Consider the following 24,555-nt stretch of genomic DNA (forward strand, 5'->3'; position numbering starts at 1 on the left):
CAGTATGCCTCAGTTCCGTTTTCAAGTATCATTGTGCACAGTACCATGTATAGCTCTATGTGTGTTCAGAGAAAGAGACAGTTTCAAAATTGCCTCAAGAAGATAATTAATGTCCAGCCAGATATAAGGTATAAGAGCCAATTTCTTAATAGGGAAATAGATAATTATGAGCATAGCTACAGCACTTTGGGGTTCCCTTCTCTCAAATGCCCTGGCAACATATTGTTCTCAGAGCCCAGGGGGAGATTTTGGTCACCCCCACTCAGCATGCCCTCTACTAACAGGTCGACTCTGAGATAAGGAAAAGAATCATTCCTCAAGCATACTTCTCTCTACCTTCTGCTAATGATAACGGCGGCTTGTGTGTGAGTGTGTGCGTGCGTTCTCGCTTGTGCGCACAATACCATCCTCTGCCCAGAAACAGATGAAAAGATGCAATGCTACTCTTCTCCTCCCATTACAACTGGCTTCATGGTCCTGGGTGGGAGAGCGAGGCTTCTTTATCATTGGAGGGTCAGCTCTAGGCAAAATATTAATATCGTTGCATTTTAATTTTTGTCCCTTCTTTCTGCCACTTTCCCTTTCCCAGTGTTCCGATCACACACTCTCTTTCCTGATCACAAACACCACTCTCCCTCCTTTCCTCCATCACTAGTGGCTGGGAGGGGGTCTGATTAACACAGCCGGGCCGGGGTCTATTCAGGTACCCCTTCCTGTCATAGGGCTGACTGGTTGACTCAAAGCAATGGTACTCCATCTTTTCCCCACACAACACACCTGATGGGTGGCCTTCACATATGAGACACACCCTGCTGAGGGTATGAAGGGTTATGAATCATTCCCAGCCCACTAGGTAGCTGTAACTCCTCCCTCTTCTCTCACAAGCATAAAAGAAAGTCTAAATGAAAGTGAATAAGAGAAAATTATTGCAGGGATAATGTTGAATCTCTTTAATTTACAAAAGAAAGTAATTTGCAAGCTGTTTTGTGATTAGAGACAAATTATAATACTTCTGTCCCGCGGGACCACTGTAAGCCCCTGTGCTGACCATCTCCATCTGCCTTTCCAGATCCTCTCCCCACCCTGCTTTATGCCCTGGAGGGGGGACACATTTGGACTATCTCACCCACGTAACTTTGTCCACTGGCCAATGGAGACGACATCAGGATACTGGAGGGCAGGAGGAACGAGAGGTTGGTGTATTCATTGTCATTCTTTCTCTGCTGCTTGAGCTCCTCTTCCCAAGGCCACCCAACTTCTGGTAGGCAGCCCTCTTCCGTATCGGCAGCCTGAGTTGCAGCTATAGGTCTCTCAGGGATCCAGGAATGGTTTCCTCCCCCTCATCCTAGGGGAGCAAAGGGAGGAGGTGGGAAGGAGACCTCCCTGTTACAAATGCTGGGGTATTTCGCCGGCCCTTATTGGCTCCTCTCACCTTTGCTCACAACTTTGTAATAATTCCCAGCTGAGTGTGCCACCATACCATCTCTCTCTGGTCAGGATCCCAACTAATCTTGTGGCTGAGAACTTGTTAAATAAGTTTATTACTACTCCTAAGAGTTCTGAGGCTTAATAGGACACTCTTGTTGTTGATAGCATAAAGACTGAAAACCCTTGATGGCCAAATGGAATAGCTCTCAAATGGAGGGCTTGTCAGCTTTTGACAACTAAAGGTGAGCTACCTGGGTGCAAGATATACATTCTTCACTAATACTGCCTATATAGCACACTTCTTCATAAACTCTTAGGACACTCCAGGAAACACATACATACACAAACACATAACGATTATAATTTTCACATTCTAAAAATATTAACTATCACTATTTGCCAGACTTTGGACAATGACTTTGTTCTTGTCCTGACTTTGTTGTGTCTTGTGTAAACTAATATCATAACCCAACACTTAAAAGTGTGATACTGCCTTTAAAGTCAGATGGACTTGGTTGGAGGCTTAGATCCACCAGCTACTGTATATGTATACACTAGTATATAACTTTTCCATACCTTAAGTTTCCTGAAAGTAACATGGTGATAACAATATTCTCATAGGATGGTTGTAAAAATTAAGGGGGGGAACTTGTCCTGCTTTTTAAGCATAGTGCCTGTTGCACAGTTAATGCTAAATGAACATTAGCTAAACAAACATACAAAAAACAGACTGCATGGATTCCATTAAGCCCCTTGAAGGTAACAGCCTGTCTTCACATCTTTGTGTTTTCCTCAGTATAAGTCCAATACATATTGAGATGAATGAATGATGGATGGGTGGATGAGACTGGCCTCAAATAAAAATTTCTTCAGGCTACTTAGACATTACTTGGCCGAGATCACATTTTTAAGATCTCCAATTAGTCCTTTGGTTCTCTGGATATGAGGTTATTTTCTGCTTAATCATTCAAATCATGTCTGTGCATTCCTCTGTTTACAGGTATCTTTTCATTTTTCTTTCAGCGAGGAATTTAAATTCCCTCCACCGTGTTGTGAAATCCTCATTTCCGTTCTTCGGGAGCTTCACACAGGTATTTGCCCCCCTTGAAGATTATTTTGGTGTTCCTTTAAGCAGAGAGGGCACAGTTTCTGCCAAAGCAAACAGCAGGGGATGGAGGAGATCCTTAGCTGACTAAATATTTCCACAACAAAAGTTGGGAAATTTAACCCTGAGGGTATTGGTCTTTCTAACCATTCGCTATGGATCAACAATTAGGCCAAGTTCATCTATCAGTTATGAAACAGCCCAGAAAGAATTTGGACTTTCATTTTGGCCAGGCAGCAAAATAAACAGAAAAGTATCAAAAATACCACACAAAAGCCCGGATTATTTATTCCTACATCTATTACTGTTTTCCCTCTTAACCAGTCAGAAATTACTTAATCCAATTAAATACATTTTTTTGTTACCTGCCACATGATAGGCACTCTGTATATCTGTTAAAATAATTCTTATGCAACAAAATTTGGTTTAATTAAAATAATCCCTATGATTCATTTGCATTATTTGACATAAGTAAATTTTTTTCCTTTTTTGGAAGGTTGAATGAACCAGTGACAATGGCTTAAGTTTTTCCAAAGTTGGGAGAGTGGACAGTACATAGATTTGGAGTCACTTTTAGCTGCACAGTTACCTGGTCTATGCTTGAGCAAGTGGTCTTGTCTGTGTGAGTTTCTTTCTTCCACTGAGAAATGGATGTAATAGTATCTCCCTCACTACAAGGAGCTGAGGAATGAGTGCAACAGCATGAGTTTTCCAAAATATGTCAGTTTCCCCGATCACTTTATCCTCTTAACACACCTTGCATGGCATCTAGGACAGGCTGGAACAAAAGCAAGCACTATATAGTTTGGTTTTTGCTTATTTATTTAATGACCACAAGAGTAGAAACTTGACCTGACTTATTTTGTGAATCTTCAAGTGCTACGAAAGAAATAACTTGGGCTTTGATATGAGATTACTACAACTTTTGAGGGCAGGAAGAAAAGTGCTTGCTGGGATCTTACGTGCATATTTATTTTGGATTAATTGAGTAATGGCCAATGTAACCCCTTAGTGCCAAGAGGTTATAAATATATGAAGTTCGAAGGATTTTTGTCTTTTTCTTCCAGTTGAATAGAAACTCTGACAGCCCCTCTTGGGGCAGGGATAGCTATATGCACCAGAGCCCAGGCCTCCCTGGTAGACATTGAGAAGTACATCACTCAGGATACTCTGGTGCCAACTCTGGAAACCAAATCAGGCTACCTTAAATCACACAAGAATTTCCTAGAAAAACTATTAGATAGCCCACAACATTGAGAGCCTGGAGACTGAGCTCAGAAAATGGGCAGAAACCAAGGGAGGTTGGGCACCATTAAAATCCTGTGATAGGAACAGTCTTTCTGGACTGCTGTCACCAGCCTGGACACTGCTGGCTAGGCTCCTGCACAGCTACCAGGTTTAATCTTGGACCTCACCTGTATATAACCTGTATATATGTCACATTCTTGATAGTCAGAGTCCTGGGTGGGAGCATCTGATTGGCCAGTTTAGGTCATATGACCATGTGCTACTCATCATGGAGCTAGAAGAGGGACCGAGTTCTGTAACGGAGATGGAGGGAGGAGTGACCCTGATATCAAGCTACCATGATTCTTACAAACAGGTCAGATGGTACAATGCCTGGCAGCCAAAAATAAAAAGTATCTACTACAGAAAGTTCACCTCATTTTTCCCCTGCTTTGCTGTTTCTCTTTACTACAGTGGCTGGTCCTGGCTGTTTGGGGGCATGGTCCTCTCGAGAACAGACATACGGATATGTACTTTGCAAAGGCTAAGAATGGACATAAACTTTGTAGAATGACCTGGCAATGCATCCTGCTTTTATCTGAGTCTGACCTCTGAATTCCTGTCATGTGCAGAGACCAAGAGTTCTCTGGAACCCAGCAAGATTACCAGCGAGCACATGCCCAGAAGTGAGAACCCGATGATGGAGATATTGCCTACTGACTTGCCCAAAACTGAGATATGAGCTGCTGAAGTACTCAAGGACAGCATGTTAAAAGCTTCTTGTTTGGTTCTAGGCACCAAATAATGTTTCTTTGTTTCCTGCATTCAGGCCACAGAGGATCAGTTTTGCCAAAGGAGGAGAAGCAGCCAGAGGCAAAATAGCAGCCAAGTGAAAAGTACTTTGAAGGGTAGTGGATAAAACCACTCCTTAAATTTGGAGTCAGTTAGGCCTGGGCTGGAATCCCAGCCCCCAAACACTTCCTAGGACTACAGTCTTGGGCTGGTGACTTCGAACTCCCCGATCCTCAGTTTCTTAATCTATAAAATAGGGATAGAGGGGATCGGATCAAGATGGCGGAGGAGTAGGACATGGAGCTCACCTTCTCCAACAAATACATCAAAACTACATCTACACGTGAAACGATTCTCACAGAACATTTACCGAACACTGGCAGAAGACCTCAGCCTTCCAAAAGGGTAAGAAAATCTCCATGTAACTGGGTAGGACAAGAGAAACAAAAGAGAGAAAGGAATCGGGATGGGACCTGTACCCCTGGGAGGGAGCCGAGAAAGAATAAAGGTTTCCACACCCTGGGAAGTCCCCTCCCAGGCAGGGAGATCAGCCAAAGGGGGAACTTCAGAGCCTTGGAGGAAAGCTCAGCAACCCGTCTGCAGAGAGCAAAACGGAGAGAGACCTGCACAGATGGTCTGTGCTACCCAGCACTCCCCAGCCTGAGACCCTCCTCTGCCGGGGTGGGGTGGGGGCTGGGTGCTGAGGCTTGGGCTTCAGAGGTCAGAGCCTGGGAGAGGACTGGGGTTGGCTGCGTGGAGACAGTCTGAGGGGGCTACGGTGTGGTGTACCACACCCGACAGAGTACGTGAAGAAGCCTGGGCCCACCAGAGAGGAAAGGTGCCATTGTTGGGGGGCACACAAGGAGAGGGGAGTGCCCACCATAGGAGGGTCTTTCTCTGCTTGCGTGCTCTCAGGTGGCAGGGCACTGCCTACACGAGCTCCGGGGGTGGGTGCAAACTGCTGCTGCCATCTCAGATTCCAGAGGTGGGCGTGGGCCGCTACTGCCACCAAGGGTCCCATGACTGGGTGCCAACCACTGCCCCTGCCTCTCCAGGAGTATGTGCAGGCCACGCACCTGCACACCCCCATCAAGCAGATAACAGCCAGCACGCGCGAGAAAGGAGGTGGCAAGCATCCAAACCAAAAACAGCCCTCATGCCAACGTTAAACACACACACGCTACGCAGGGATGCTCCTGCATGTAAATAGCCCTCCAAGACTACAGTAGATAATTACTTCTCCTAAACTCACAGAGTAAGAGGAATATAAGTAAAATGAAGAAGCGGAGGAACCACTCCCAGTTAAAGGACCAAGAGTATTCCCCTGAAGGAACAAACAGTGAAACAGACCTCTTCAGTCTAATAGACACTGAGCTCAAAACCGAGGTAATGAAAATACTGAAGGACTTAAGAAAATCTAAGGACAGAAATGCAGATCACTATAAAAAGAAACCAGAAACTATAAGGAGGAGCCAAGAAAAATTAGAAGATTCATTTGCTGACACAAAAGCTGAGCTAAAAGCAAGGAAGAGCAGAATGAATAATGCAGAAGAAAGAATAAGTGCTCTGGAAGACAGAATAATGGAAATTACCCAATCAGAACAGCAGACAGAAAGCCAATTAAAAAACAAAAATGAAAGCAATACAAGAGACCTATGGGATAATATAAAGCATGCCAATCTACGCATAATAGGGATTACAGAAGAAGAAAGAGAAAAGGGGATTGAAAATGGATTTGAAGAAATTATAGCTGACAACTTCCCAAACCTAAAAAAGGAAACATTATCCAGAGACAGGAAGCACAGAGGGTCCCAAACAAGATGAACCCAAACAGACCTACACCAAGACATATTATAATAAAAGTGGCAAAAGTTAAAGAGAGGGTTCTAAAGGAAGCAAGAAGAAAAACAAAGAGTTAATTACAAGGGAACCCCCATAAAGCTATCAGCTGATTTCTCTACAGAAACACTGCAGGCCAGAGGGAGTAGCAAAATATACTCAGAGTCTTGAAAGAGAAATCTGCAACCTAGAATACTCTACCCAGCAAGATTTTCATTTAGAATAGTGGGAGAAATAAAGAATTTCTCAGACAAGCAAAAATTAAAAGAATACCACAATACTAAACCTACCCTAAAAGAAATATTGAAAGGTCTTCTCTAAATAGAAAAGAAGAAAGAAGTTATAGGAAGGAGGAAATCACTTAAATTAGCCAACAAATTTGACCTAGAAGAAATGGATGATTTGACTGACCGATCACTAGAAGTGAAATAGAATCTGTAATAAAAAAAAGAAAAACCTCCCTACAAACAAAAGTCCATACAAAGAACTTATACTGGCCCTTCTCAAACTCTTTCAAAAATTTGAAGAGGAGGGAACACTCCCAAAGATGTTCTATGAAGCCACCGTCACCCTGATACCAAAACCAAAGATACCACCAAAAAAGAAAATCACAGGCCAACATCTTTGATGAATACAGATGCAAAAATGCTCAACAAAATATTAGCAAACCAAACCCAACAACACATAGAAAAGATCATACACCACGATCAAGTTGGATTCACCCCGGGCTCACAAAGATGGTTCAACATACACAAATCAATCAATATAACACATTAATAAAAGAAAAATCAAAAACCACATGATCATCTCAATAGATGCAGACAAAGCATTTGACAAAACTCAACATCAATCCTTCATAAGAACTCATACAAAAGTGGGTATAGAGGAAACATATCTCAACATAATGAAAGACATTTATGACAAACCCACAGCCACTATAATACTCAATGGTGAAAAGCTGAAAGTCTTCCCACTAATATCTGGAATGAGACAAGAATGTCCACTCTCACCACTTCTATTCGACACAGTATTGGAAGCCCTAGCCACAGCAGTCAGACAGGAAAAGAAATAAAAGTTATCCAAATTGGAAGGGAAGACGTAAAAATTTCACTATCTGCAGATGACATAATAGAAAACTCTAAGAACTCCACACAAAAATTACTAGATCTAATAAATGAATTCAGCAAAGTGGCAGGATACAAGATACAATACCATATTTGCAAATGACACAACCGACAAGGGCTTAACCTCCAAAACATACAAACAGCTCATACAGCTCAAAAAGCAAACAACCCAATAAAGAAATGGGCAGAACACCTTAATAGACATTTCTCCAAAGAAGACATACAGATAGCCAGTAGGCACATGAAAAGATGCTCAACATCACTAATTATTAGAGAAATGCAAATCAAAACTACACTGAGGTACCACCTCACACTGGTCAGAAAAAATCTACAAACAACAAATGCTGGAGAGGGTGTGGAGAAAAGAGAACCCTCCTACATTGTTGGTGGGAATGTAAGCTGGTGCAGCCACCATGGAAAACAGTATGGAGGTTCCTTAGAAAACTAAAAATACAGTTGCCACATGATCCAGCAATTCCCACTCCTGGGCATATATCCGGAGAAAACTATAATTCAAAAAGATACATGCACCCCTATGTTCACAGCAGCACTATTCACATTAGCCAAGACATGGAAACAACCTAAGTGTTCATCGACAGATGAATGGATAAAGAAGAGGTGGTATATTTATACAATGGAATACTACTCAGCCGTAAAAAAGAATGAAATAACGCCATTTGCAGCAACATGGATGGACCTGGAGATTATTATACTAAGTGAAGTAAGTCAGAAAGAGAAAGACAGATACCATATGATTTCACTTATATGTGGAATCTAAAATATGGCACGAATGAACCCATCTACAAAACAGAAACAGACTCACAGACATAGAGATCAGACTTGTGGTTGCCAAGGATGGGGTGGGGAGGGAGAGGGATGGACTGGAAGTTTGGCTTGGTAGATGCAAACTATTACGTTTAGAATGGATAAACAACAAGGTCTTACTGTATAGCACAGGGAACTATATCCAATCTCCTGGGATAAACCATAATGGAAAAGAATATTTTAAAAAAGAATGTATATATGTGTATCACTAGCTGAGTCACTTTGCTGTACAGTAGAAATAAGCACAATATTGTAAATCAACTATACTTCAATTAAAAAAAAACTATTGTACATCCATACAGTGGATTTCTATTCAAGAATAAAAAGAAATGAACTACATACCTGCTCCAACATGGATGAACATCAAGCACAGTCTTCTAAGCGAAAGAAGCCACGTGCAAAATTCCATTTCTATGACATTTTTCAAGTGACACAATTACAAAGGCAGAGATCAGATCAGAGGTTGCCAAGGGCTACGAATCAAAGGAGAGGATAAAGGATTAACCACAAAGGTACACGTGGAAATATTTTGGGGGTGATGGTAGTTACATAAGTGATTGTTTGTCCAACTTGTCTGATGAGGCCCATGAGTGACGTTGCACAAGCAGATCACAGGTTCCCCAGCAAAGGCAGAATCAGACCAATAGGCAGCTTCTGGAACTGTGCTGTTAAGTACAATGCCTGGTACAAGAATTATTCATTGACTAAATTAATACACTTATCCTTCAAGGAAAAACAAGTGCTTGTCAAAACTTATGTAACTGTCCACCCAAAATTTTGATTTTTGCCTTTATAAATTTTACTCCAATAAACTTGACTTTGGGGGAAACAAAATAAAACAAAATAAAAATAAAATAGGGATAACGTATGCCTAAAAGTGGATGGTTGTGAGGATTAGAAATAATCTATTTAAAGCATTCAGCCAAACTCCTGCTCAGCCAGTGCTTGGTCCTCTGTGCTCTTCCTCACTCACAGAAGAAACTAGAGAAGTCAGCGTAGTTACTCAACTGTAAAGCACGAAGTTACAAGAAGCAGTTTAAGTAAAGTCAAAGGTTAGATTTCAATGGTGAAATAAAACATCAGTGTCAAGAAGAAAGGGCACTGAGGAGGGAGGCAGGGCTGTGGTATCAGCATCACTTCTGTATCAATACTAAAGCTATTTAGCACTGGAGTCACCTGGAGAAGGCGAGACTAGGAGAGGAATCAAAGACAAGAGAAGTCATTTTTGCAGTGCACATACGGTGCTTTAAGCTGGATGCTTTAACCCACGTTATCATACTAAACTACACCCCAGGAAGTAGGTCCGTTATTACCCCCACTGTGTGGATAGTGAAACTGAGGCACAGAGAGGCAGTGAGTAGGTTTCTTCGAACCTTTGCTTTCCCGTTGAGGTGGCAGAAGATTACTGCATCCATCAAGCTCCAGAGTTTCTATCTCTTCCCCTCAAGAAAGCAACCAGCCTGGGGTAGGAACCACTTAGTCCCATTTCAGTTTTGGAGACTGGGTCAGGTGCCAATCGTGGTCTAGACAACACAGATGAGGACAGGCGGGGGAGAATCGGGTCCAACTGAATAAGCATAAGGGCTCCGGTGTATCCACACAGAGGGCCGGGGCAGGTGGGAACACTGCATCAGCAAGTCCAGGAGGCCCTGGTCACATTTTAATGCTGTTAAGAAAATCGAGCCAAAAATTAGAGACAAAGCAATAGGATACCTGCATGTGCCCTCAATGTCACCCTCAGCCATTGTTTAACTGGCTCATCAAGTATTTTTTAATCATCTAGGACAGGAGCTGGCAAAACTGTGAGCCTCGGCCACATGCGTTTGTACATGAAGGCTTACTGGAAGAGCCATGTCCATTTGTTTATGTATTAGCTACGGTTTTTGTGTTACAATGTCAGAATTCAAAAGAGATCATATGATCTAGAAAGCCAAAAATATTTCCTACCTAGCCCTTTAAAAGATTTGCTGCATCCCTGACCTGGGAGAATGTGCCTGTATTTGAATTTGCTATTTACTAGTATTTGATTAGAGCCCAGATACTCTGAAGTTGTATGCCCACTGACTGGTCAATTTCTGTAAAGTAGAAAACATAACCAGAAGTCTACAGCTTTATTGCTCTGTAAGACATTAAGCAGTTTTATAATCTATGAACAAATTCATCTCAGTATCCCTTTGACTGACTCTATAAATTCCCTTCCTCTGATTCTCCTTTGAACCAGATTTGCCATCCTAATGATCTCATGAATTGATAAAGTGAATATATTTTTTTATTCATGTTCATTCTATTTCATATGAGTCATGTTTTTACCTTTGGGAACATTATACTTTGACAACTCCAAGGGATGGCATGGAATACATGAATGCTGATAATTCTTAAAATAGGGATGGTAGTACTGGATAGCCAACCCCGTTGGTACCCACTACTATACTGTAGCTCATTTAATCCACACAACAGTCCTATAAAGTACGTTAACTTACAAAATGGAGAAATTAAGGTAATAGCAAAAGCTACCTCATAGGGTGATTTTGGTGGTCAAAAAAGACAGTGCAAGTGTTTAGCAAAATACTTAGTGCCTAATATTCATTAAATGCTAGCTATGATTATTAGTATTAATGGTATTATCCTAGGTATGAGTTGTTCTTTGGTTGAAAGTAACAGATGTTTGACTCCTACCAGCTTTAGCAAATAACAAGAAGAAAATAATGGAAACAAACATCTTGAATGCACAGAATCAAAGGAAGGGCTAAGCAGCTGATCCACAGGGCTCTCTTTTCTCCACAAGGCTTGAGACTCTGAAGGACAAAGAGCCTGCCATGTCTAAAGATTCAAGTGACTTGGTTTGGTAGGACTGGAAACCCTGATCAGGTAGGGAGTTGGCCCCATTTCTTGTACCCTGTAAAGTGAAGCAAAGACTATAATGTCCTCACCTTTGTGTCCCCGTGTTGCTCAGAACAGTGCCTGCCACATGGTACATGCTCGATAAAAGTTTATGGAGCTAAATTACCAGCAGGTAGACAGGGATGCTAAGCAGACACAAATGGCAAAAAAAAGTCGAGATCATCTACAGAAAGAGTAATATATCTGATCAGGTAGTGCAGATGGAGGCCAGGTTAGGGTGGAAGGGGGCTTAAGTGGTAGCCTAAGGCTATACATTTCCTCTTCACAACTGTACAATGGAATGAAGATAATATTCCCAGCACGTTTGAGCACGCAGCAGAATTCACCTTTGTGTTCTCCACTTTGTCACTGGAATCCTCCTCTGCTTTTGGGAGGAGCTGGGAGATAAGACCTGTTCCCCTTAACCCCTCAGGGCACCAAGCCGGCCAGTTGAATTGCATCATGGGAGCTGTCTACCTCAATTGCACTGACAAGACATGCCAGGCCTTTGCACACATCCTGATCCTTCTAATCCCTTTAAGTTCCATCACCTGGACATTTTATTTGAAATTGATTTTTAAATGTCTTGAGTAATTGAGGTTTATGTGTAGTTGCCTCTCAGCCACAGAGGTAAGCTGAGGCTGTTTATATCCTCATTAAATGCCGATTAAAAGTGATTGCATTACTGGAGGCCCCAACTGACGCCATGCCTCAGGGCTCCCATGCAAGGAAAGCTTCCATACTTGGCAGACGTGAGCGTCTGGAGAGCAGAAATAGTACAGAGTTGGGCTTTGCATCCCCTGAGTGTCTTTGGCAAATGACCAGCTCTAACAGGAGGCTATCTTCCAGGCCGCCCATGGGTTCCATCTCTGGGACGTGTATAAACCATCAGGTTCTGGTGAAGGCAAAATATCCGCTTTTTTTTTCCCAGAAACATGGGACTCTCACTGGAGTCAATCTTATGACCAAAGTTTTGAGGTAGGAAGTCTAATGTCCTTTAGTGCTAATCTTTTAACCTTAGGCAAGTCCTAGAGCCTCTCTTTCCTCTTTTTTTTTTTTTTCTGCCCAGTGTCCCACTCACCGTGTGTGTGTGTGTGTGTGTGTGTGTGTGTGTGTGTGTGTGTGTGTGTGTGAGAGAGAGAGAGAGAGAGAGAGAGAGAGAGACAGACAGACAGACAGACAGACAGACAGACAGACAGACCGACCGACCGACCGACCGACCGACCGACCGACCCTGGGCTTGTTCTTTACCAAACAAATTGCCTTCAGATTTGCCACAGACCAGGGAACAAAAGAGACGACTAGGAAGGGTTGTGATCTTAAGAATATCCTCTGTCTTCGATGCTCTCTTGAGAGTAGCATTGCCACCGCCCATTCCAGGAGAAACAGAGTTCTGGGGTTGAAAGTGATGTGGAGAGACAAGCTCTGATGCTGAAATCAGAAAGACCTGGGTTTGAATCATGGCTCAACCGTTAGAAGCTGGATACTGACTGGCAAAAGCTGACTGTCTCTTGGTTCATTCTCTTCGTCTGTGAAATTGGGATATAGCAACGCCTACTTCAGAGGCTGAGTGTGAAGACATAATGAAACAAGGTGTATAAAGGACTGGGCATAAAAAAAGAGTTCACTCAATGTGAGTTTGTTTTCCCCTGAAGAGAATGTAGAGGTCATCTAAATAATAATAATAGTACCCCACCGCCTGGCCCTTGCAGATCTTTTTTTTTTAAAGTCTTGCATGCTCCACTATGGATCATGTCCTCTAAGTTCTATGAAAGAACGTTAACAAAATTCTGAAGAAAAAAGGAAGGCTGAAAAGGCAGGACTCTGAGATCTCCAACCTTCGTGAGAACATACACTACCTGCAGCAGCTCATTTTTTTATCTATTTGTATACTGAGACTATGTAATTTTTACATCGAAAAATTTACACTACTTTGGAAAGAAGAATTGACTACCGTTAGAAAATGCAGAGTCCACAGGTGAAGTCACACTTCCCAGATCCCATCACGCTGTAATGCCCTCTCACCACACCAGGTGGCAGAAGCTCCTCGGCATGCAGGTGAGGAAATCTCACATCACAACCTGTCTGGACTAGTGTATCACTAAAGCTTTTGCAACAGAGAAAGGAAGATGCACACAGATCCAGATAAGGGTTAAGTCTCCAGGACTTAAAGTTCCTCTCTTTCTTTTAAGCCAAACCTAAAGCAGCAGAGGTCTCATTGTGTTTGGTCTTTTCAAAGCTGTCCCGAAAACACTGTTAGTCTCTATTCCAGCACTTTGCACAGAGCTAGGCATTTGGTAGGAATTCAACTTGTGTTAGTCAACAGAAGAGTCTCCATTCCAAGTATATCAGACCTCTCTGTCCTCGTGGCCTGTGCTGCACCGTCGTGAAAGACCCAGGAAGTGTATGTTTTGCACTGAATGTATGCCAACAGAACTAAGTCAGGAGAAGCTGCCAGAGGCGGGAGGTAACAGGGAGGACCTCACAGAGGGGGCGAGAGTGAAATGGGCCCTGCCAGAGGGTTAGGACCTGGAAGGGCAGAGAGAAGGCAAACGATTCTTGGTAGGATGCAGAGTCAGAGCAAAAGTGAGGAGGAGGACTGAGCAGAGCATGTGAGTAAGAAAAAGATGACCAGGCTATGAGTAAACGGGATTCAAGAGAAATGGAGGGCTTCCCTTCCCTGGTGGCGCAGTGGTTGGGAGTCCGCCTGCCGATGCAGGGGACATGGGTTCGTGCCCCGGTCCGGGAGGATCCCACGTGCCGCGGAGCAACTGGGCCCGTGAGCCACGGCTGCTGAGCCTGCGCGTCCGGAGCCTGTGCTCCGCAGTGGGAGAGGCCACAACACTGAGCGGCCCACGTACCGCAAAAAAAAAAAAAAAAAAAAAGAGAGAGAGAGAAATGGAAACGTGTCTCCCTGTATGATGCTAGAAAATGTTGGGTCCCTGTCCTCAATTTTGATCAGAGACTTCACAGTTACCATTAAGCAGTGCAAATAGAGATCTTCTCTTCCGGTATTTGACCAGAATCTGTGCCACTTCCGCAACTGAAATGAGTTAAGTAGGGGCAAAAGGTTAGTCCAATAAATTTATTGGATCTTTTTATGCACTTAAAAAAAGTGGGCTCATTTAACCCAAAAAGCAACCCTATTTACACATTTATTATTCATTCAACATAAATGTATTCAGTGTTAAATTGTCCTGGGCTCCGGGCATACGGCAGTCTATAAAACACCCCAAGTCCCTGTCCTTGTGGAGCTTATATTTACAGGGAAGAAAAGAACAATAAATAAATAACATTTGGTAGCATTAAGAAATATGATGTCGGTGTGCTTATCCTTCCCTTGGAGAGAGGAGACTGAGGCACGGGGCACTTACACAAAACGCCCAGGGTCACCACCCCCTCCACCCGGGTCCACAGCACACCCAGACCTAGATGTCTTTCAATGCTGTCTTTTTAACCACATGGCTATTCTTCTCATCCTCTGGACATCACTGGAAAATTTCTAGCCTTTTCCCTTGAAATGCTTTCATCCTTTCAGCCAAAGGAACTAGCCAACATCCACCTAACGCCTTCGAGAAACAGGTCAGGCCCGTGCCTGCCCCCAGGATGATTTTGAGTCTACAGAGCTTACTTCTTTCGGGAGCCCTGGACACTACTTCCTTTTCCCTCTTTAGGTCAGATCACATCATCGCTTTTTACCCATCTCAGCTCAGCTCGAGGTATTAATTTACAGATTGCCCTGATTTCGCAGTTGTTCTGGTTCAGTCGCTTATTTGAGCCTTTGTGTGTTCTGCCCCTTGCCCACTTCTTAAAGGAACACGCCCATAATCCAAAGCAGACGTAAACGCTTTACGGTTGGAATCTATACAACTAGGGACAAAGGGGTCCCCCCCTGCAGGCTCTGTCCTGGGAGTCAGCTTCCCAGTCCAGCATCTTTAATGAGGGTTCAGTCTGAGACCACGGCAGGATTTCCTCTGAAAGTGAAAAGCCTCCAACCCCAGAACACAGCAAGTGGCATATAGTGTTTCTCAAGATGCTTTCAAATTACTTACGTATTATTTATATATGCATCTCTCTCTTTCTCTCAACATAAACAAATGTCACTGAAAGAAAAGAATTTGGGGTCAGCCAGATGGCAGGTACAAGGGGAGTGTGTGGGAACCAATGTGCGTGGGGAACAAGGGGACTCTTGCATCCCCCTCAGTTGTAATTTCCCTTTGTTCATGGAAACATGGCATGCACATTAAACGGGTCCCTTTCTGGAAGAGAAATCTTGAAAATAAACAAGAGAGAAAAATCCTTCCTTCTCTTTAGCATTCTTTTTTACGGAAAAAAAAAAACATGCTAAGACACGAAATATTTTTAGAGGGGCTTCCCTGGTGGCGCAGTGGTTGCGAGTCCGCCTGACGATGCAGGGGATGCGGGTTCGTGCCCCGGTCCGGGAGGATCCCACATGCCGCGGAGCAGCTGGGCCCGTGAGCCATGGCCGCTGAGCCTGCGCGTCCGGAGCCTGTGCTCCGCAACGGGAGAGGCCACAACGGTGACAGGCCCGCATACCACAAAAAAAAAAAAATATATATATATCTTTAGAGAACAAACCTTGTGTTAGACCTAACATAGAACATTCAAAAATCTTGTCTCTGTCTACAAAGATTAGTCTCCTAGCAGACCTGCAAATTCTATAGAAAATATCAAGGAAGAGAGTTGAGTACAGAAACCGAAAGCAAAGAGAATGTCCACAGCATCTCCCAGCTACTGTACACACTCGTCTTAGCGTAACTGTAAGTGGTCCTAAAGAGGACACAGACCCATGGAGAGCCACCCCCCTCGAGCCCCACCCAGGCACTCCCTCAGAACCACCAAAGTGGCCAACCCTGTCCCCTTCAATGAGTCTCAACTGCAGAGGGAATAAAAGCTCAGCCCCTCCTCCCAACCTTTAAAGCTTCCAAGGTTGAAATCCTACCTCCTTTCCTCCTTTCTGGACTTCCCCTTCCTGAAATGCACCCTCAGTCTGTCCTGTAACTCAGGCTTGAACCACCCCCAAGAATATCACTGTCTTGCAGATTCTTTGCGTATTTTCCTACCTCCCATTATTCCCACTCCTGAAATATCTTCCCTCTTCAACTGTCCCCCCTTTCCATCTATCAAGTTCACATGCATTCACCATGATCCAACATTCAAATCTCCCAGAACTTTCAACGAAATCTTCTTATTCTACCCTGTCTGGCTCTATAGTAAAGTGCCTTTGCAGCATTTAGCAAATTCTGCTCTCTGTGACTCTGTCTCCACAGTGTGAACTCGCAAAGGACAGGCACATTTGTTACACAGCTTGGCGTCTCTCATAGTATCTAGCACATTTCTCACTACATGAAAACCTAAAAGTTATTGGCTTAACTGAATTCTGGAGGTCAAGGACAAGCTCAGAAGGATAGCTGTATTTATGACAGTAATATTACTGACCCAAATGTCCATCCGTGGAAGAATGGATGAATAAACATCATATAATCACTCAATGAAATATAATACAGCAGTGAAAAGATGTACAGTTGCAAGCAGTAATCTGGATGACTCATAGGAATGTAATATTAATAAAAAGAAAGCCCCAGATTATAAACAATGTGACACACTTTATATAAACTTAAAAACAAACTAAATAGGGCTTCCCTGGTGGCGCAGTGGTTGAGAGTCCACCTGCCGATGCAGGGGACACGGGTTCGTGCCCACATGCCACAGAGCGGCTGGGCCCGTGAGCCATTGCCGCTGGGCCTGCACGTCCGGAGCCTGTGCTCTGCAACAGGAGAGGCCACGACAGTGAGAGGCCTGCGTACGGAAAAAAAAAAAAAAAAAAAAAAAAAAAAAAAAAAAAAAAAAAACCACCTAAATAAAATACATGATTTTATGCATGCATAAGGATTTAACAGAACAACATAGAAAGGAAAGCAAACGAAAGATGAACACAAAATTTGTATTGGAGTTGGCCTGGCATGAACCAATGATGAGAGTGTGTTCTGATGAATCCAATGCACCTGAAGTCTGTTTAAACAGCAACAACAAAAGAAAGATAAACTCCTGGCACTTAGCCACCCGTGACCCTTTGGAAAAGAGACTTGCCTATCCACCTGTGGAACATATTCTTATTTTGTTATCAGGAGAAAGAGGAAGAAGAGATGTGGTTTTTCTCAGATTTTCTTCCAAAATGATCTTCACTAATCCTCACATGGCACACATGTAACATCCCTTCATCTACTTCAGATTCTTGCACATTCTTAAGACACATGTGGGCACAAGATTCTCAATAAGAGCAAAGAAATTAATTGAGTCACACAGGACTACACTCCTGCATTTTTTCATTCAACAAATATTTATGTAGCAGGCACAGAGCTACACACGGCAAGAGAATGGTCTTCAGAATCGGTATGAACCCTCTCCTCCTAGAACTTAGAGACTAATGGAGAAGACAGGTGATGCACACAGATACACATGAATTGACTACATAATTACAGGCTGAAGAGTTCAGTGAAGAAGAAGAGGACTGGGGGCCAAGAGAGAACAAGAGCTTTGTCTTTTTTGTTGTTTGAAACAGTGTTTTTAAGAAAGGATAAAGAGAACGTGATGCTGCTGGGGTGACCTGCAGCTGAGCATCTGTGCCCCTGCCGACATCATATTTCTTAATGCTACCAAATGTTATTTATTTATTGTTCTTTTCTTCCCTGTAAATATAAGCTCCACAAGGACACATCTGTCAATGTAAAGAGTGTGTGTCAGAAGGGGCATAGCTGAAGCTCATGAAGTTCTCTCACCACCCTTGCCAATGTGGCTGATGTTCCTGATCTCCAACATTCAGATTCCTGCTCAGTGTGGCTGGGGAGGAGAAAGGTAGGATACCAGGACACAAAGGTAGGTCAGGGTAATGAACCTGGATTTATTATGGATTTGATGGAGGAGCCATTTGGGTGGGGTGGGGGGGCTTAAGCAAGAAAGTGACATGTTCTCATTTATATTCTTAAAATTTTTACCCTGGCTGTTGTAGGAAAGAAGAAGTGACTAGGGGAAGAGGTAGAGGCAGGAAATCCAGTTGGGAGTGCAGAAATAAATCTGGAGAAGAAAGGCAGTGCCTCCATATCTCTTCATGGTTTGATAAGCTCACTTCTTTTTCGTGCTAAAAACATTTCATTGAATGGATGCACCAGTTTATCCATTCGCTTATACTGAAGGACATTTTGGTTGCTTCCACTCTTTGTCAATTATGAATAAAGCTACTATAAACATCCATGTGCAGGGTTTTTGTGTGGACAGAAATTTTCAACCTTTTTGGGTAAGGAGCACAACTGCTGGATCGTATGGTAAAAGTGTGTTTAGTTTTCTAAGAAACCACAAACGATCTAAAGTGGCTGTACTCTTTTGCCTTTCCACCAGCAATGAATGAGAGTTCATGATGATCCACACCCTTGTCAGCACTTGGTGCTGTCCATATTTGGATCTGGGCCATTCTAATAGGTATGTAGTGATATCTCATTGTTGTTTCTTTTCTTGTCTTGTCTTGTCTAATTGCATTAGCAAGGACTTCCAGTATGATTTAGGGGACAAGCTTGCCTTGTACAACATCTTAGTGGGAAATCTTCAAGTTCCTCACCATTAAGTATGGTGTTAGCTGTAGGGTTTTTGTAGATAATCTTTAGCAAGTTGAAGAAGTTCATTTCTATTCCTAATTTACTGAAAGTCTTTTTTAAATATTTTAATTTTATTAGAGTATAGTTGATTTTTTAAATATTTTAATTTTGTTGGAGTGTAGTTGATCTGAAAGTTTTTATCATGAATCGGTATTGGATTTTGTCAAATGCTTTTTCTGCACCTATTGATATGATCATGTGATTCTTTGTCTTTAGCCTGTTGATATGATTGGATACATTAACTGACTCTTGAAAAGTTGAAACAGCCTTGTATACCTGGGATAAATTCCACTTGGTCGTGGTGTACAATTCTTTTTACACGATGTTGGATGTGATTTGCTAATATTTTGTTGAGGATTTTTGCATCTATGCTCTTGAGAGATACTGGTCTGTAGTTTTCTTTCTTGTAATGTCTTTTTCCAGTTTTGATATTAGGGTAATTTTGGCCTCCTAGAATGAGTTAATAAACACAGAACACAGAAGTGTTCCCTGTCCTTCTATCTTCTGAAAGAGAGTATAGAGAATTGGTATAATTCCTTCCTTTAATATTTGGTAGAGGTCACCAGGAAACCCATCTGGGACTTTGAGGGAAGTTTTTAAACTGTTCTTTAAAGAAGAAACACTAGACCATTTCCATGATGACAGTGATCCAAGAGAGAGAAACTGATGATACAGGAAAGACAGGGAACCATTACGGTTCCAAGTGCCTAAGGAGACCAGAGTGGGGTCAAGCAAGCTGAAGTGCCAAAATTGGCCTCTGAATCTTGAGAACAGAAAAGAGAGAGTATAAGTACAGAAGCAAGTGAAGCAGTGGATTTGGTAGTGGAACAGAAGATGCAGTTCCCTCGGGTGGAGGGAACTTTCACAGTGATCCAAGAAGTGAGATCATCAGCCAAGGAATAGTCCATGGTAGCAATGGAAGGTGAGAGGAGAAAGGAGCATGTATGACATAGATAATTTGGAAACAGGAAAGTGCAGTTAGATTGCAAAGTGGCGGTAAGGATTCATTAGAGATATTGGGTCATGAACTGCAGTTGAATAGAGTCAGCACTCTTGGTGGTTTCCACCAGCAATCCAGCTTGTGCAAGTGAAGTCATAAAGTAAGTTGGTAGTTGGTTCTAACCAGCTTGGGGCTTTGCTACGTATGTACATATATATTAGGAATAATAGAATGAGGGAATTAAGATGTTTGGAAACAACCAATTATAAAGATGGACAATGTAAGGACATGAAGGAGGGACGTTATGGGGAGGGAGAAGTATCAGTGAGCTCCATGGATTGGAGAGCTTGATGTGACCTCCACATTTATTGAGCAAATGCCACATGCCTGGCACTGTTTGAAGCATTATTAATTAATGTAATGAATCATTACAATAACGCTGAGAGGTAGTTATTATTGTTTACTCTTAAAAGTGAGTAAAGTGAAGGAAAGAAAGGTTAAGGAACGTGTATACATGCCCACCGCTGTTCAGTGCTGGAATTTGAAGCCTAACAGACCAGGTCCAAAGCCCACACGGTACCACTAATAACACAGCCTCATTTACAATTTCTGGAGTCAGTGTTATGAAGTATGCAAGCTGGAAGGCTAGGAGGTGATGGTTAGAGAATGACATGCTTGAAATAAGGAGTTAAAGAGTTAAAACATGAGAAAATGAGGCAGAGTAGAAAAAAAGACCGCTAGAGATTTGAAGGTTAAGAAAATAAGAGGGACTTTTCTGGTGACGCAGTGGTTAAGAATCCGCCTGCCAATGCAGGGGACACAGTTCAATCCCTGGTCCGAGAAGATCTCACATGCCATGGAGCAACTAAGCCCATGTGCCACAACTACTGAGCCTGAGCTCTAGAGCCCGCACACCACAACTACTGAGCCTACACACCACAACTTTTGGAGCCCGCGTGCCTAGAGCCCATGCTCCACAAGAGAAGCCACTGCAATGAGAAGCCCGTGCACCGCAATGAAGAGTAGCCCCCGCTCGCCACAACTAGAGAAAGCCCGTGCGCAGCAACGAAGACCCAACACAGCCAAAGATTTAAAAAAAAAAAAAAAAAAAAGGAAAGAAACTAAAGAGCCCAGGTATTAGGTGAAAGATCATCACAGATATTGGGGCCTTCAGGAATGGTGACAAGAAGTAAGGGAACAGATTTCTCTACTGCAGGACTTCTGAAAGAGAGCCTTATGTGCCAACTTATTTTATGACAGGCCAAAAAAGAGAAGTTTGGAGCTTGTTTCTCATATTTATTCACCATGATATCCTTTCTCTCAAAGCACATACTAATATATTCATAGGAACTGGATCCAAGAAACAATGCAGAGAAACACGCTCCAGGGCAAAGCCCGGATCATATCCCCACACACGTAACCCTTATCCCCCTGAAAATTAACCAAGAAACAGCTATGAAAATATTCATACCCCACTAAGGGGCAAACAGGTGCCTCTGAAGAATTATTCATTACAAGACTGACATTTTTTATCTTGCTTCAACTGAGCAACCTCTCTGTCTACACTGAGCTTTAGTCCAAATGCTCAAATGAACTGCAGTGCTGATTGCCAGAAAAATCTCAGCTGCAAGCCACTCTTCCAAAGCAATCCTGGCCTGCTTTCCAGGCTTCAGAGTTTGAGATGAGGCAAATAATCTGCAAAGTCAGCATCTGACCTTCTCCCTTACCAATGCCAACCTGAATACTTGCTTTTTGAGATTCACTCAGCATCAGCCATTTACAGCTACAGAACTCTGTACAGAACTCTGTACTGTCCTGTACTTGGAGACCTGAGCAAATATTTCAAATAATAAACAAAAAGCAACCCGCTTTTTCCTCCCATTTCCTCTCTTAAGGGAAACCTTTTAAACTGAGCTTTTTATTGGTTGTTACTGTCATTTGCCATTGTCTGTTCCCAAGATGATGGATCTGTCACTAAATCCACTTCTCCCTAAGCCTTGGTGGGAATTGAATTGACATTCGAGTGCAAACAGCCCAGCCACTGACCACAGGACAATTCCAGCCACCATGATTCATTTCAATCATTTGGAAACAAAAGGTGAGTGGTAAAATTAAAGTCAATGAACACCGAGGATAATATAGACATTATCAGGAATCGATAACTCCCTCAAGCCACTCCCAACCTGTCCCCCACCCCCTGTTACATATCACTTCACCAACTAGAACACATTTTGCCTCCATAGTTTCTTGCGGTATCAAATTAGCTTACAAGGGCCATGCTGTGGGCTATATTACAATCACGGTATAACTCTATGCTATGACTACATTTTTATTGGAATTTCTAGAACACAATTATCTCTCCTTTCTGTTTCCACCAAAGAGGAGCCATAGAAAACATCTAATAAAAAAGTATTAAACTGCATTTCACAGCACTGGGTCAATATAAATGCTTATCAATAATTTCTAGCAAATAAACACAGTGCCACTGAGTTCTTCACAGTGTTTTGTTTTTCTAACTGCGAACCACTGTAAATCTGTCTATTATTTTGTTAACAGTCATCAACAGTGCGTTGGGAAAACTACACTGAACACAGAATTCAGCTCAATGATCTCAGTGAATTCTGGTGTCAATATAGGATGGACTTAGAAGTGTCAAAAAGCTTTGTGGAAAGAAAGTCCGCTTGTACTCCTCCACAGGGAACTTTCTAAATCAGCTTTTTAAAATCAACGTTACTGAGATGCAATTTACAACAATAAAAAGACTATATTTGAAGTATACAATTCGGTGAGCTTTGACAAATATATAAATCTATGCAACCACAAGCAAAATCAGGATACAAAATATTCCCACATCATCTCAGAGAACCTTCTGGTGTCCTTTTCTGGTCAATGCCTACTACCGCCATAGGCAACTGCTATTTGAAATTGTCTCCACTGAATGTTTAGTCTGTTGTTTTGCCTGTCACTCATTTTATATAAATGAAACAGTATAATATGTACTGTCTTATATCATGATTCATCATACTTTTGAACTTTATTTTGTTTAGCTTTTACATGTCCATGTTCCATTCTTTTTTTTCTTTAAAAAAATTTTTTTTTGATGTGGACCATTTTTAAAGTCTTTACTGAATTTGTTACAATATTTCTTCTGTTTTATGTTTTGGTTTTTTGGCCTCTAGGCATGTGGGATCTTAGCTCCCCAACCAGGGATCGAACCCACACCCCCTGCATTGGAAGATGAAATCTTAACTACTGGACCGCCAGGGAAGTCCCCATGTTCCATTCTGAATAAATCTTTTTATATGGTGTGAGGGCATGTTCGAGGTTCATTTTCTTCCCATAGGAATAAAAAGTTTTCTTTCTGTGTAGAATGATGTTAGTGCCTTTGTTGAAAATAGACTAACCATATGTTTGGGTCTATTTCTAGAATATCTGTCATGTTCCACCGATCTAAATGTGTATTTTGTTTGGTTTTTTTGTAGATCATTGCAATAATGATTTTATTGACTCTCATAATACAAACCATGCTTTTATATTTTGTTCTGTTTTTAAAGTACTAAAATCACAACGGAATTTTTTTCCTTCTTCCCTATCCATTGGTCACTCCTAACTGGTCTTTGCTTCTTCCCAACCCAAAAAGAGCAATCTTACATTCCAAAGATTTAATGTATGGAATGCAAAGTCTACATTGTCAGAATTCACAAATTCTAAATTTGTTCATGATTCATATTAGAGAAAGGAACTAATTTTCTAGATTTCTACATGTATCTCATGAGCTGTTTGATTACCTATTTTTATTTTTACTATTTTTTTTTTTTTTTTTTTTTTACTAAATGTGTATGTTTACCCAGTATTACATTGCCTTGATTACTGTAGACCTGTAGTGAGTCTTAAAATTAGATAACGTAGGCACTCCAATTCCTTCTTCCTTCTCAAGGTCATTTTAGCTATTCTAGCTCTTTTGCATTGCTATAAAAATTTTGGAATTATCTTGTCGATTAAAAAAAAGGCTGGCAGAATTATGATTGTGATTTTGTTGAATCTACACAACAATATGTAGAGAACTGACAACAATACTGTATTGTCTAATCCGTGAGTATATCTCTCTATTTATTTTACTCTTAATTTCTCTCAGCAACATATTGCATTTTTTAGAGTTTTTGTACATACTTGGATATTTTTATGGTACAATTTTTTAATTGTGTAAAATTTTATTTTAAATTGTTTACTGTGAATATATAGAAATACAGTTGATTTTTGTATTATGACTGTGTCCTGTGATGTCATTAAATTCATTCATTCATTCACATAGCCATTTTTTAAGATTATTCAGGAAGATGAAGGAATGACAGCCTGAAGAATATCTTTCAGGTCTGGTGATGATTAATTTTCTCAGCTTTTATTTTTACGAAAATATCTATATTTCACCCTTGTTTATGAAGGATTTTTTTCTCTGTATATAGAATATGTGATGTCAGGTTTTTTTCTTTCAGCCTTTAAAAAAATGTCATTCCTTTATCTTCCTACTTCTCTTGTTTCTAATGTGGTCAGCTTTCACTCTTACCATTCTCCTGTATGTATCTTGCTTTGTCTGCTTTCAAGATGTTCTGTTTATTTTTTAATTTCTGTTTGAGTCTGAGTGCCTAAGTGTGACTTTCTTTGTATTTTTCTTGTTGTGGGTCCCCCAAACATCATGGATCTGTAAGCCAATGTTTTTCAACAAAT

General features: G+C 41.7%; 1 long non-coding RNA gene across 2 annotated transcripts in view; it reads right to left on the minus strand.

Moving 5' to 3' along the window:
- Positions 1 to 982: 982 nt before the first annotated feature.
- LOC136793678 (uncharacterized) overlaps positions 983 to 24,555 on the minus strand; it is an 85,947-nt gene continuing 62,374 nt past the window's right edge. Inside the window, exons 2-4 of one of the 2 annotated variants that reach the window (XR_010839288.1) lie at positions 8,683 to 8,813; positions 3,960 to 4,074; positions 983 to 1,345 (exon numbers count right to left, since the gene is read on the minus strand). This is a non-coding gene — a long non-coding RNA (uncharacterized lncRNA). The remainder of the gene's footprint in view (positions 1,346 to 3,959; positions 4,075 to 8,682; positions 8,814 to 24,555) is intronic. The other variant, XR_010839289.1, reaches the window with a different exon arrangement.

Source organism: Kogia breviceps, chromosome 2, assembly GCF_026419965.1.
Source record: "Kogia breviceps isolate mKogBre1 chromosome 2, mKogBre1 haplotype 1, whole genome shotgun sequence".
Classification (NCBI taxonomy): domain Eukaryota; kingdom Metazoa; phylum Chordata; class Mammalia; order Artiodactyla; family Physeteridae; genus Kogia; species Kogia breviceps.